Source organism: Pseudomyrmex gracilis, unplaced genomic scaffold (assembly GCF_002006095.1).
Source record: "Pseudomyrmex gracilis isolate BER0280 unplaced genomic scaffold, ASM200609v1 scaffold_471, whole genome shotgun sequence".
Classification (NCBI taxonomy): Eukaryota; Metazoa; Arthropoda; class Insecta; order Hymenoptera; family Formicidae; genus Pseudomyrmex; species Pseudomyrmex gracilis.
Genome location: NW_018021055.1, coordinates 61,058 through 76,901, shown reverse-complemented (window position 1 = coordinate 76,901; position 15,844 = coordinate 61,058). Strand labels below are relative to the sequence as shown.

Sequence of the window (15,844 nt, the reverse complement as noted above, 5' to 3'; positions counted from 1 at the left end):
AGTTCCCCGAAAGCCTGTCTGGCATGGGTGACTCTGCCAAAGACTCAAAAGAGTCCCAGCATAGCCCTTCGGATCAGGGCCTCTCTAAACCCGGGCACCACGAAAAGGTGGAGGAAAGTCGCCCGGGAAACCTATATAAACTTTTTTTTTTGCGCAGGGGAAACGCATTTACGCACACCTTGACCCAGACTAGATGTGGGCCAGGGTAGTGTGAAACTCACCCCACCAGAGCGCACCCCGTTGGGGAATACCCACTAAAACCCCTGCGGTGTCCACCTTCCGCCCTTTTAGGGCTGCCCCGGTACCTCTTTTAGAACAACCCAGAGGCAGCTCAATAGGCATGGAGACTTTCGTCCCCCTATCCTAAATGGAGGAACAAAACTCCTCCACAATCGGGGGGAGAGGGGACACAGCCCCTCCCCCGCCGTCTGCGGGCCAAGTCCAATGAGGGGAAAACCCCTCTCGGCCTCAAGTCAAACGCCAAAGCGGACTTGACCCCATGATAGTAGTATTGACCTCCCTATTGTCTCGAAACGCGAGACAAGAGGAAGGTTCTCCCCCCACACTGCGCCCAGCCACCGCTGAGTTGAGTCTCAACTAGGGCTCAAAACAACGGAAACCGGGCCACCACTTAACATTGCCTGGTCTCTTAAAAGAGAACAAGGCTTCGCCATTTATATCTGGTGCTAAAAGCACCAGATATATGGAGAAACGGCTCCACGGAACCTTCTATCGGAGCCGGGGAGAACCGCATCCTCCCTACCCTCGTCAGGGTTTACTATCGGGCAGGGAAGCTCCCCGGCCGATGGCCGAGCACCGGGTTCCACCCATTCGGTGGGAGGACTCCCGGCCCGACTCTTCACAAAGGGGACACCCCTCATTCTCTAAATAGCCGACCGCTCTGTGCCCCGGCCGACCACAGCGATAACAAAGATCACTGCGGTCGACCTGGCTGGAGCACAGAGCCCTGCAGTGCCCAGGCTGGAAACACCTGTAGCACTGCAGGGGGCGGGGGCGGAGTGCACGCACCCTCGCCACCACCCAGCCCATCGGCAATTTGCCTACTTTAATCACCTTGGCCGCCGCCTCAGTTGGGCAGCGAACCAAGGCGATTCCACCCACGGACTAGGAGCGACGCAGGGATACTACCCTAACGACACTCCCGCCACCGAACTCTGCCACACACTCTTTCGAGAGGTCGTCCTCCGTGGTGAACTCGTCCAATCCCGAAACTAATATCTCCACGTTTCGGGATGGACGAGCCACACTGACTCTTTCGGGGAGAGCCTCTTTCAACTTGGTGGCAAAGAGGTCCGCCTTGGATTTGCGGTCCTCCCTCCCACCTTCAATAACAAGTGCCCCTCCAGGGTCCGTCGGATATATATAAATAAATTATATATAAATATAATTACAATATAATTACAAATATAATAACAGGTGGGCTGAAAAGTTCGTAGGCTAATAAAGAAAATAATATTATTTTGATAAAATTCAATTTTTTTATTCAATATAATTGCCTTCAAGGTCAATACAGCGATTATAGCGGTCACACAATTTCTCAATACCATTTGTATAATAAGATTCGTCTTTATCCTTAAAATAGGCCTNAGTTTCAGCAATCACTTCTTCATCACTGCTAAATTTCTTTCCAGCAAGCATTCTCTTGAGGTCTGCAAATAGAAAATAGTCACTGGGTGCTAAATCCGGAGAATACGGTGGATGGGGAAGCAATTCGAAGGATAATTCGTGTAATTTTGCCATCGTTTTTAACGATTTGTGACAAGGTGCATTGTCTTGATGGAAGAAAACTTTTTTCTTTTTTAAATGAGGCCGTTTTTTCGCGATTTCATCCTTTAAAATTTCTAACAACCCTACGTAATAATCGCTGTTGATAGTCTGGTCCTTTTTGAGGTAGTCAATGAATATTATACCTTGAGCATCCCAAAATACCGACGCCATAACCTTGCCTGCCTACTGCTGCGTCTTTGCACGCTTTGGCGTCGGTTCTTCACGTGCAGTCCACTCGGCTGACTGTCGATTGGATTCTGGAGTGTAGTGGTGGAGCCATGTTTCGTCCATTGTAACATATCGACGCAGAAACTCGTTTTTATTACGTTTGAATAACATTAAACAGTGCTTCGAATCATCAACGCGTTGTTGTTTTTGATCGATTGTGAGCACGCGCGGCACCCACTTTGCACACAGCTTTCGCATGTCCAAATATTCATTTATAATGTGTCCAACGCGTTCCTTTGATATGCTTAGGGTCTTAGCTATATCGTTCAACGTCACTTTGCGGTTATCCAAAATTATTTTGTGTATTTTTTTTATATTTTCGTCCGTAACAACCTCTTTGGGGCGTCCACTGCGTGCATCGTCTTCAGTGCTCATTTCGCCTCGTTTAAACTTTGCATACCACTTCTCTACGGTTGACTTTCCTGGTGCAGAGTCCAAATAATGTTTGTCAAGCCAAACCTTGGCTTCCACAGTATTTTTCTTCGCCAAAAAGCAATGTTTTATCAAGACACGAANTTCTTTTTTTTCCATTTTTTTACAATGACACAATTTTGTTCACTCAAAATACTTTATCTCACAAACCAATTGCCCGGCAGCTGTGAAACTTATACACGTGTCTTTCGAAGGTTAGGGCTTACTAAAAATCATATGGATTTAATCCAAGTAACGTCATCTATGTGTTAGCCTACGAACTTTTCAGCCCACCTGTTACCATATAATTACAAACTAAAAACTATATTATATAACTAAAACATAATAAACATAACTTAATATTTTGACTTAACTGTTTGTTAACATAAAATAGAAACATCCTGTGAAAAAAATGGATTAGATCTAACTTAAATTTAACGAGATAAAAAAAATAAAAAAAAATGGAAAAATAGATCTAAGTAGATCCAAATTAAATCTAAATAGATATAAAGTAGACCTAAATAAATATAAAGTAGATCTAAATAAATATAAGCAGATGTATTAAATTTACATTTTTATATATTATTAAATCTACTTTAGATCTACTCAGATCTACTATAATTAAAACTACTCAGATTTAGTTAGATTTAAGCAGATCTGGACAGATCTGAGGTGATATAATATAATAGATCTGAGTAGATCAAGAGTAGATCTAATAATAAATAAAAGTGTAAATTTCCATAGATTTACTTATATCTAGTTAGATTTATTTTATATTTATTTAAATCTACTTTACATCTATTTAGATTTAATTTAGATCTAATTAGATCTATTTTTCCATTTTTTTGATCTTGTTGGATTTAAATTAGATCTAATTCATTTTTTCTCGGGTTCTTTCCACTTCTCTTATTGACTATTAATTTATTTTTTTTATAAATTTTTAATCTGATAATTCCTTTCTTTAATAATTGTTATCACTGATAATGCGGGTAATGTTACCAATTAGAAATATATGTTTTCTTATAATTTCACATATACTTATAGAATTATATCATAGTTAATTTTTTAAATTGTGACGAGGCAAACCTCGCCACCATAATACTCCCTTTCCATTATACATTAGACTATTTTCTTTTTCATTATTATTATATATTACTATTTTGTTTCTCATTTTGTACTATTATTTTTGTATATTCTTTTCTTTTCTACGTTTCTTTGTATATTTGATTCTTTTCTACTAATATAGTATTGTATATCATACCGCGCGTCTACTATAATTCCGCCGACCTTCCTATAATTCCTCCCATCTCGCGGATCGACCGATAGTTCAGAGCACGGAAGTATAGAATATAAGAACGCACGTGCACGAGCGAAGACCTGTGCCCGTGCGACACGGCACAGGTGCGTGACACAGCGCGCAAACAAGCGCGTACCGCACGCCGCTCCCGACACCGGTCGGACCGTAGGCCGCTCCGGGATATATAAGCCGGCCGATTTCGGTAGTCGGGACCAGTTCCTTTCCCGAGCTCTTGAGGCGGTGTCTTGAGAACGATTCTTCCTGAAGCCGAGGCGTTGTCTCGATAGAACCCGGTGCTAGAGGCGTTGTCTCGATCCCCTCGACACCATCCTGACCGTCCGGTCGAGGCATTGTCTCAATCCCCTCCGGCACTTCGGTGTACATCATCTCCGTCGGCTCCACGAGCCCGGAGATTCAATCGGCCGTTGTCACCGCCACACTGGAAAACAGTCGTTCTCACGACTCAAACGGCCGTTGTAACCGCCACACCGGAAAACAGTCGTTCTTACGACTCAAACGACCGTTTTCACGGCCAGGAACATCTCATAGTGTAAATACGCTCGTGCATATATACCCCGTAGATTTAAGTTTAGATATAAGCCTGCCGCGCCGACCTTATTGCCAGCGCGATTCATCTTCTCCGCGCCAGCCGTATTATCCGCGCCGAAATCACCGCGCCGATCAAGTCAACTCCGTTGTAAATACCGTTTAGAATTTAATAAATCAACGATAGATTACAGCATAAAATACCGAGTGTCGCAATTTCACGCCTTCCCCTCTCCGATCCTTGGCGCCGACCGAGCTGTCCGGCAGGCGGAAGGCCGAGCAAAGCCGATAGAAAATCGGCTCCGTTACAAAATTATGTATTTTGTTCCAGATTATGCAAGAATTATTCGCAGATAAGCCTTGGGCACCAATAGCAGGTTATCAATAGCAGGATCATATGTGACGGAAACGGAAGAAGAAGAAAATACATTACCAGAGAAACGTAAGATGAAACATATCTTGCATATAAAACAACTTACACAGATGCATTCTATATGTATAATTTCACAGATATTAGAAGAAGAAAGTTAAGTGCAACTATTGAAGAATATATATTACATGCTAAGGAAGAACAAAGAAAAAAACAACAAATTCGGAAAAGACAGCATGAAGAAAGACTAACAGCTTTTAAGCGAATAGAAAATCTATTGGAACGAGTATTACAAAAAGAAAATAATTAAATTGCTACATTAAGAGAAGTAAAAAGAAATTTCTATTTTATGTTAACAAACAGTCAAAATATTTAGTCATGTCTATATATTATTTTAGTTATTATAGTTCCTATTGTATGTGATATATATAGACTGATATGATGATGATGAGTTTATGTGATATTATATAGATTGCTGATTACAGATTTTATTTTTGTTGAATCTAAGTTCGAATAGTATGTTTTGTTAGTCATATGATTGCACTAGATATAAATGAGACATTAGAATATATATAAGAATAGGATATATGATATACAAGGTGATTCAGAACAACCCTTTATCCTTGAAATTACATTTTCTTGATTCAGACAAAATTTTGTAAAATAAAAAGTTGTTCTAGAATTTAGTCAAGAATATGTATTTTCAAGGATAAAGGGTTGTTCTGAATCACCCTGTATAAGGATACATAAAAATCAGAAAAGAGATGTGATAAGTAATAATTATTTTCTACATTTTCTTCATTATAAGTTTTATTTTTGCAACATTAAATATTGGCAATAACTATATAATTGCGTTTTTTTTTCTTTACCCTCTCTTTTTTCAGCATTATTTTCTATTTCTGCTTCTTGTGCTATATTAATATTATCATTAACAATAACAAGAATATCTATTATATCATTATGCAATAAACAAATATTGTGCAAAATACAGCACGCAACAACATACTTGGGGATTAAGTCTGTTTTTTGCATAGGAAGTGTGTCCAAAATACTTCTAAAACGACCTTTTAATAAACGTAATGATCGTTCAACGATTGTTCTGGCAGTAGAAAGACGTTTGTTAAAATTTAGTTGTCTTTCGGATAAATGATCATTATCTTTGAATGGTACCATAACATGTTTTCTTATACAATATGCTGCATCCCCAAGTATATGGCTATTATCTGGAAAATTTGCATCTGTAAACAAGCTCTCGACGTTAGATGATCTAAAAACGCGCATGTCGTGAACTGAACCAACTTGTTCTGTGTAACAATGAATAAATCGTAATTGTGCATCACAAATAACCTAAAAGTTTAAAAAAATAGTAATGAAAAATAGTCGAATCCTATTAATTAAAAAAATCATATTAATTTCAATATTACATACTAATACTTACTTGTAATTGAATAGAATAATAGCCTTTTCTTTACATATGAATCACTATTATTTTTTAGTGCATTAATTTTTATGTAAGTTCCATCTATTGCACTACTAACATCTGGGAAACCATACAATTGTTCTTTTGCATAATTTGTTCTGCTTCTTGCATAGTTGGCCAACAAATGAACATTCTCACTTTTGCATACAAGGCATTAACAACTCTATGCACACTTCGCCATGCAGTAGCTTTACCCACATCAAATCTGTCTGAAGCACATCTATAAACATATAATTTGATATTTGATGCTTTCGCGGTGTGTAGTATTAACATACAAAGATGTTTTTTCGGGTTTGAAATGCGTTAGTATCATTTTTATACCGACGTTTCGTGAACATTACAGCTCACTTCATCAGGGTTTAAAGAGCAGCCTGATACTGTATCAGCCTGAACATATAATTTATTTATTAACTATTAATACAAATTTATAAGTATAATTTAATAATTTATATGTATTGTATATTACTTACCTATACGAATTTGGTGTAGCCATCATCCAAATAACAATGAGTAATTGTTTTTCAGGTGTTATTAGTTTTCTTCCAAATCTATTGCTTTATTTACACAGATTTGGCCTTAATAATTTTAGTAAAAACTGGAAAGTATTTCGTTTCATTCTAAAACAAAACATAATTATTTTAAATTAATAATGAACAAGAAAAAGATTTCTTCGGGCTCTGAAGTCTTTAAACTAATAAATTAAACAAATTTCGGGTAGTAAGAGCCGTTTGCAGGATGTTATGCAGAATGTGCTTAAATATATGTATATGTATACACATATACGATGAAATAATTTTTTTCCTCCATATAGGATGCGGGATTTGCATTACGTATATATAGAGGACCCCGTATACCCCCCTAACTAATTTTAAAATATTGCAAAAAAAACTCCTCAGCCAGGAGTCGAACCTGGAATCTCCGGCTTTCCGGGCCGTCGCCTTCCCTGTTAGGTTACCGAGGCACTTGGAGTTTGTCTCGCAATACTTAGCACATCTATCGAATGTTGATCTGATAATAACGCCATCTTCCATCAGCGTAAATTTTAAATTAATAATGAACAAGAAGAAGATTTCTTCGGGCTCTGAAGCAGGCCCGTAACCAGGATTTTTTTTCAGGGGGGCAAATGACATTTGGGAGGGGACAGACCAAAGAAAAAAAAACTAAATAAAAAATTCAAAATACTTAAAACTCTGAAATTTTTTTTTTGGAGACAACAAAAATAAACACGAAAGATTCACAAAAAAATTCAGAAATAAGTATTTCGAAGTCCAATACCTTTTATTTTTTCACAAATTAAAAAAATAAAATAAAAAAATACTTTGAATTCTTATTTATCTAATTGAAATTATAATTATATCTATATTTTTGGATACAACTAAAATAAACATAAACACATAAAAAATTTAGAAATGTCTCGAAATTGAATTTAAAACAATTGTAACCTTCGATTTTTACGGGAATTGAAAGTTCTTAAAAATTTTTCGATGGATATTTTCTCCAATTGTTTTTTTTCAAAGGGAATGACTGTCAGATTACAAGATCTTTCAAACAACATGCTTTGCCTGTAAGGCGTCACGATTCGATTTCTGGTGCTAAACGTTGCTTCACAGGTTGCTGAGCTGCAAGCAAATGTGGCAGCCGTTGCAAAGATCTCGTAAGTTCTTTTAAAGGCATTTCTCATCCTGTACAACATTTTAAAATAATCTTCTTGGCTGACGTTATTTTCTTGAAAATAATTCTTGACGCACGTTATTTCTTCATTTGTAGGAATTATTTTTGAGATGTTAGGATGAAGGTTCCTAAAAGCATCAAGTTCGTCTCCGCTTTTGAAATTAAAGTTGTACACTTTATCAATAACGTTGAATAGCTCGTCGTTGTCAAAAAATCGAACGTCAAACAATTCCAATACCGAATCTAAGATCTCGTAATACAGTCTTTTACATTCGTCTTCACCGTTGTTATCGACTTCGTTGTTTTGCTGATATATACCCGAGCTTTCGGTCATGATAAAATCACCAAAACGCTCATTTGGCTTTATTTTTCGTTTGCTACCCCGTTCATTGTTTACTCTATCAAAACCAGCAGTTTCATCCGGTAGTAAGTTTCTACAATCTTGCATCACTTCTTCATATACTTCGTCTGAATAACGATATTCTTGAAGAGAGGAGTAGACAGCTTGTAATATTGGTAAAGCTGTAGCCAAACCATTGTCTCGGTGTTGTAGAATGCGATCTGCAGGCTCAATCGTGTTGAATATCTTTAACATAGTTCGCAGCACAAATCTAAACGATAAGGACTTCATAACAGTTAACAAACCGACGCACTCCACCACAGTGACACCATCTAATTCTTCGAATTGTTGGTTCATTGCACTGCGCAAAGCTTCGATCATTGTGGAATAATTATCATAAACAACTTCGGTTACTTTCAGATGGCCACACCATCTTTGCTCCAACAAACGACTNGTTCTTTTGCCATCGTAGTACGATTTAAACTTGAAAGTGCTAAAAATTTTATGTATTTTGCCACAGTAGTCGAAATATTGCTGCACGTTACTGATTTTTTTGACTAAATCAATAATGATTAGAATTAATGTAATCGATGATTAAAGCAATGAACATATGGAATATTACGTCCCAGCTTTTCTCCTAACAATGCTTGAACANCACCTCGACAACCGCTCATTACAGCCGCACCATCGTAGCACTGACTCAAAAGGTTTTCTTTGTCAATATTATTACCTTCCAATGTCTCCAGAATTAAATTGGCAAAGTATTCTGCCCGAATATCGTGGGCTTCTAAAATGTCTAAAAGCGATTCCGTAGGTACACCTTCTTTGACATAACGTATAACAATTGAAATGGCTTCGGCATTGTTTCTATCTCGCGTGCCATCGGCCAACACGCAAAAAAACGGAACATCAGCACTTCTAATAGTATTTGATACCTCACTTTTCACACAGGACGCCATTATTTCGATAATCTCGTTCTGGATTTCTGGTGATGTATACTTGGCGTTTTCTGGAATCAATTTCAGACAGTCTTGCAGTTCAAGGTCTTTTTTCAGCGTGTATTCAAACAGAGCTCTAAATAGACNAGTCTCACAGTGATCTTCCTTGACATAATCTCCACGTAATGGCAACTCGTTTACTACCAAGAATTGGATAATTTCGAATAAAGATGCTACGTAATATCGATGTTTACTGAGAACGTTTTCATTCACGAGCGTAGAAACTTCTTGATTTGTTGCAGATCGTAGACGGTATTCTTCCCATCTACCTACACAGGTTCGATGAAGAAAAGATTCTTCATGTTTGTAAAATCCCTTTCCTTTGTCTAATGCTTTCTTCCAGTTTTTGAATCCCNAAAAAATGAATGTTGGTTCTTTTGATCTTTCAGTTCCGGTGGCAAAAATGCGACAAGCATAACATAAGCAAGCATCAATTTCCGGCATGTATTCGAGCCATTTAAAAAGATCAAACCACTGAGAACGAAAACTTCTACCATCAGTTCTTGGATAAATCTTCAGTATAGGACGATGAATGTCATTCGGCAAGATTTCTAAAAAAAAAAAAAAAAGAAAACAAACAAATTGTTCATTATTCTGAGCTCAAAGTTTAAAATCGACTGATAGGTGAAATTAAAAAACTATTCATCTACTAAACTAGAACTGCTCACTAAAAATGAGCTTCAAATTGTTTTTAGGAATAACTTACCGGGTTTATTAGTCGTTTTTGATGATNAAACACTCGTAATATTATGGCTCGAAATTGATGGCGTCGACAAAGGCGAATGCGAATCATTCCCATTTTTATCAGTAATACTTTCATTTGTATCCTTATTCGTATTCTTCTTTCCTTTCAACTTCAACAACCAGTTCTCCATTTTGGTTTTGATTTTGATGTATTTAAAATTCAAAAAACGTATCATCAAATTCACAAATGAGGGCATTACGTATTNGATATTAAAATTNGTTAGATAAACCACCAAAGAAAACTATGATCGAACACAACACGACACAGCAATTCGAACGACGAACGCAGACAACGCAGAGTGTGACAAGATAGCACCGGCNCCGTCCAGTGATGAAAGATCGAGCCGGCCAGCACCATGAGCACCGAGGTGGTGAGAGCACGCACACAAGCGTAGTATGTATCTGCGCTCTTCCACGAGCCGAACAGTCGAGCATGACGTCACGCACATGGACGGCGGTTCTCGCTTGTGTGCGTGCCCAGTGGCTCCCACCACCTCGGTGCTCATGGTGCTTGCCGGCTCGATCTTTCATCACTGGCGCTGTCTCGTGTATGAGGTAGAGGTAGGNGGTACGCAACTACGCATACGCAATGCTGCAAAGATACACTGTCACCAGTGTTACCAATTGTAAATAAATTGGTTATTATCTGATCTTGGGTAAAAATCAAATTCATTAAATTAAAATTNTGATTCAGTGACTAAGTGAGAAAATAAAAAGAGAACTTTGGATTTTTTGGGTAATTTGTCTAGGGGGGGCAAATGGTTGTGCTAGGGGGGCAATGCCNCCCCTTGCCCCCACCTGGCTACGGGCCTGCTCTGAAGTCTTTAAACTAATAAATGAAACAAATTTCGGGTAGTAAGAGCCGTTTGCAGGATGTTATGCAGAATGTGCTTAAATATAGGGAAGGCGACGGCCCGGAAAGCCGGAGATTCCAGGTTTGACTTCTGGCTGAGGAGTTTTTTTCGCAATATTTTAAAATTAGTTAGGGGGGTATACGGGGTCCTCTATATATACGTAATGCAAATCCCGCATCCTATATGGAGGAAAAAAATTATTTCATCGTATATGTGTATACATATACATATATTTAAGCACATTCTGCATAACATCCTGCAAACGGCTCTTACTACCCGAAATTTGTTTAATTTATTAGTTTAAAGACTTCAGAGCCCGAAGAAATCTTCTTCTTGTTCATTATTAATTTAAAATTTACGCTGGTGGAAGATGGCGTTATTATCAGATCAACATTCGATAGATGTGCTAAGTATTGCGAGACAAACTCCAAGTACCTCGGTAGCCTAACAGGGAAGGCGACGGCCCGGAAAGCCGGAGATTCCAGGTTCGACTCCTGGCTGAAGAGTTTTTTTCGCAATATTTTAAAATTAGTTAGGGGGATAAACGGGGTTCTCTATATATACGTGATGCAAATCCCGCATCCTATATGGAGGAAAAAAATTATTTCATCGTATATGTGTATACATATACATATATTTAAGCACATTCTGCATAATAATTATTTTAATTGTAGTTTTCTTTTTTACTATATGAATAGATCAATAATACTATCTCTTTTTTTGTTACAATTTTATGTAATTTTTTTATTGTAATATTATTGTAGATAACAATAGATATTTATTGTGCAATATAAATGTTCTGAAATCTGTTAAATCTGCAAAGAGAGAAAGATGGAAAGTATCACTGTAACCTAACCTAACCTAATTTAAATCTAAATTACACTAACAATAATTTTTCATATTTTTTTCTCATATTATTTCTTATTTACTTACCGAAAGTGCATCTGGAATTCTTCATCTGTATACAATGACACAACATTTTCAACGTATTTTTGGCAACGCATATGTGGTATTCGATAGTAGTTTTCTTTAATTAATAATAATGGTAACTTGTCTGATTCATCTTCTTCTGAAGAATCATTATCCGATTTTATTAAAGATCTTGAAAGTTCTAATATTAGTGTGCAAGTGTTATATCCATGCTAACAATAAATAAGGTTATGTTTACATATGTCATACAGGTCTACAGTTACTGCGAATATCGTTCCGTTATTGCAGCGCTACACACGAAAAAAGTAGCGTAAGCAATAACGGAACGCTCTTACAGCTCGACTAAATGACGTCACATTATCAGTACTTACAGTCAATATCGGAACGCAGCCGAAGTAGAGTGCCTCGGGCCTTTGCCTCGCGCCACGCCTCCCCTTGTCGTTCTTTTGGACTCCGAGTGAAGCAACCCGGTGAGTTTTTTTTTTACTCAGCTTTCTACAAAGGCCTTCAGCCTGTTGACGTGCACATTCTGCGTGCGCCGTCCCGGTTTTATAGTGTAAGTGACGTCTGATGACCTTGCCAATATCACATAGGGTTCTATCCACTTAGATTCTAACTTCTTAGATCTGCCCCTTCTTAACGTTTCGTCGTAGAGCAAGACCTTTTCTCCTGCTTTAAACGCCGCCGGTTTAGCTTTCTTATTGTAGTAGCGCTTGGTTTTTTCTTTATCTTTCTTGAGTTTTTCCCGCGCCACGCGATTTGCTGCTCGCAGTCTTTCTTTCAACTCTTGCGCGTAATTATCTAAACTATACTGTATCGACGGTGGTTACGGCCGTCGGTAACTCCGCGCATCTTCCGTACATCAGCTCAAAGGGTGTATAACTCGTCGCTGTGTGTGGCGTTGTATTGCACGCAAACATTGCGTATGGCACCCACTCGTCCCAGTCCGTCTGATCTTCGTTTATGTAATGACGTATATACTCGGCTAACGTTCTATGCGACCGTTCTAACGCGCCGTTACTTTCCGGATGATAGGCCGTCGTCTGTATTTTATTTATTCGTAGCAACTTACAAACGTTCTTGAATAACTCGCTCACGAAGTTAGTTCCTCTATCAGTTAAAATTGTTTCTGGAATTCCGTGCTTGCACACAATTTTCGTCGTAAACTCCTTTGTGATTGTTGCGGCCTCTTGATTCGGAACGAGCATTGCCTTGCTAAACTTCGTGAGGCTATCCTGAAAGGTCAGCAGATATTTGTTTCCGCTGTTTGTTATTGGCAACGGTCCGACAATGTCTAGTGCGCACTTTTCAAAAGGTTTTTTCGGTGTGTCGGTAATTACAAGCGGTACCCTTATTTTTCGCGACAACTTATTCTTTTGACAAAACTCGCATCTTGAAACGTAATTTTCCACGTTGCTCGCTAGTTTAGGTCAGTCGTACTTCATTCTTATTCTTTTTATTGTACGTGCTACTTCCTGATGCGCGCCCACCGGTGAATCATGATACTCGTACAGTATCTGTCTGTTTTCCTCTTCGGTTAGCTCTTGCCTCTCGCCTTTCTCTTCTTCTGTCTTCTCGCTCTCCTTCGCTTCGCATGTGCATGCCTCCGCGGGAGCTCTACTCAGCGCGTCAGCAAAAGATTATTGCGAACGTGTTATGTCTGATTGAAACGGATCGTGTAGTCGACATTATTATTCAAAATTTACTATTTTTATTGATGAAACGTCAGACATTTCTAATCAGAAATGAATGACGTTTCTTGTTCGGTATGTTAATCTCGAAACATTAGATATTTTCTCGCAATTAGTCAAATTAATTGATATAGATGCAAAAGATTGCAGCGCGGAAAAATTATTTGATGCGTTCAAATGTGGAAACTTAAAATTCCATTTTCAAATATTGTTGTCTTGTCCTGCGACAACTCGTCTGTTATGACGGGCAAATATTTGTCGTTTAAAACAAAGAGAAATTTTGCACAAATTTATTGACATTTCCGTGTCCTTGTTATACCTCTGCGTTAATTGCTAATGCTGCATGTAGTAAGATTCCAGACTATTGCGAAGAATTTGTAAAGAAAGTAGCAAGTTTTATTAATAGTAGTCCAAAGCGATCTGCTATTTTTCAAGAATTTAGTGAGTGTTTTGAAAAAACAAATCACAAAATTCTAAAGTTGTGCGACACACGATGGCTTTCTCGACATGTATGTATTGAAAAAATTTTAAATTCTTGGGATACCATTAATAATTTTTTAACAAAAATAGTAGTAAGTGATAAAACACAGCCTGGAGAAAGTTTATTATCTGTAATGCACAAACCTGATGTAAAAGTATATTTATTATTTGTAAAACATATTTTATATTTCTTTATAATTCTTTTAATTCATGTTTTCAAGCTCTGGAAACAAGCATACAAAAACTAAAACCAAAATCACTTGAATTGTTAAATATTATATGTAAACATTTTTTAAATCCAGAGCTTTTATGTAATATAAATAATACTTTTGATTTTTCTAATAAAGCAAATCAAAAATCTTTAAGCGAAGTAAACTTAGGAAGTGAGTGCGAAAAATATCTTGAAGCTTTAATTGAACAAGGACACACAGACGTAGTTGCAAATGTTAGAGAAAATTGTTTGCAATTTTACGTTACTGCTGCCAAAGATATTTGTACTAAATTACCAATAAACGACATATTTTTATCAAAATTAAAAGTTTTTGAATTTAACATAGCTTTAAATAATAGTAACACAGAAGCTTCTTTTAATGACGTTTCTTTCGTCGCCCAAATCTTCGGTGGGTTTGACGATAATAGTTTAAGAAAAGAATAGTTTGCTTTACATCAGAGTTTTACAGAAGCAGAAAAAGATTATTTCTTAACATTAAATTTCGATGACACGTGGAAACACATTTTCTAACGTACACATAAATATCTCAATTTAAAGTTTCTTCTAAATGCCGTTAGATTGCTGCCAAATTCAAATGCCGATTCAGAAAGAATCTTTTCTCTCTTGCCAGATATAAAGACAAAGAAACGAAATAAACTTTTGTCTGTCACTGTTAATGCTACTTGCGTTATTAAATCAGCATTGAAAGCGAGAAGGGAAACAGCCATAGACATAAACATTCATGAAAAACATTTGTATCTAATGGCAGCAAACAATTTGTACTCTGCATGTCCTAAAAAACAGAAAAGTCATTTGAGATTATATGCTGCAAATGATATTGAAAATGCTGGTCCCTCCACGTCTAATATGTGCAATACTAATGTTTAAATTACTATTTTGTCTTTCTGGCATTCTATATGTCAGAAATTCACATTTATAAGTAATAATTATGTACATATTTAAATATATATATACTAGAAATATGTAACTTTATTACTTATAATACTATAACACTTTTACTTTGTCTAGCATTGTAGCATATTGTACATCTTCATTTATACATATTAAATGTGTTTATGCCTTAGTTTGTATGGTAATCTCTATATCCGATATTTACATATAAAAATAATAAATGTGTCTGGCAATCCGACATTTACATGTCTAAATAATAAGTGTGCTTAAATCTTAATGTGTCTGGTATTCTAAATATCCGACATTTACATCTAAAAATAATTTTTGTGTAAAATCTTAGTCTGTCTGGCATTCGAAATATCCGACATTTACATCTAAAAATAATTTTTGTGTAAAATCTTAGTCTGTCTGGCATTCGAAATATCCGACATTTACACGCTATTCGTGGCATCTCCTGGGTAGTACGGAAGACCACTTCTTTATAATATTACCTATAATATCATTGCAAAACGTAAAACTTATATATTACATAATTGGTGCAAAAATGTTTAATATTGTAACATGAAAGATCTCTGTAGCAAAGTTTATTTATTTATTTATTTTTAGTTCATTTTCTATGGGGAAATGCATGACATTTCATGTATTTCGAAAAATGACATTGTTATCAATTGATTCCATAAATTGCGGTGTCACCAACATGGATATCTCGATGTGTGAGACGAGCGAGAAACGTAGAACGTCACGCATCCACGTGTCTAGAGTTAACACATCGAAGCTTTAAGTTTTGCTGCTTGATCGACGTTATGATCTAATTTGAGAATATATATTGGACAATTTGTGTAAAGAATGAAATTGAAAGCCTATATTAAATATCATACCATTAAACCTCAAGC

The 15,844-nt window shown here is 37.0% G+C and overlaps 1 long non-coding RNA gene across 1 annotated transcript; it reads right to left on the bottom strand.

The window, feature by feature from the left end:
• Nucleotides 1–6,087: 6,087 nt before the first annotated feature.
• LOC109860815 lies at nucleotides 6,088–12,435 on the bottom strand. The gene is made up of 4 exons (XR_002250883.1): nucleotides 12,029–12,435; nucleotides 11,661–11,869; nucleotides 6,591–6,737; nucleotides 6,088–6,340 (listed from the first exon to the last, which is right to left on the bottom strand). It is a non-coding gene; the product is annotated as an uncharacterized LOC109860815 (long non-coding RNA).
• Nucleotides 12,436–15,844: the final 3,409 nt, after the last annotated feature.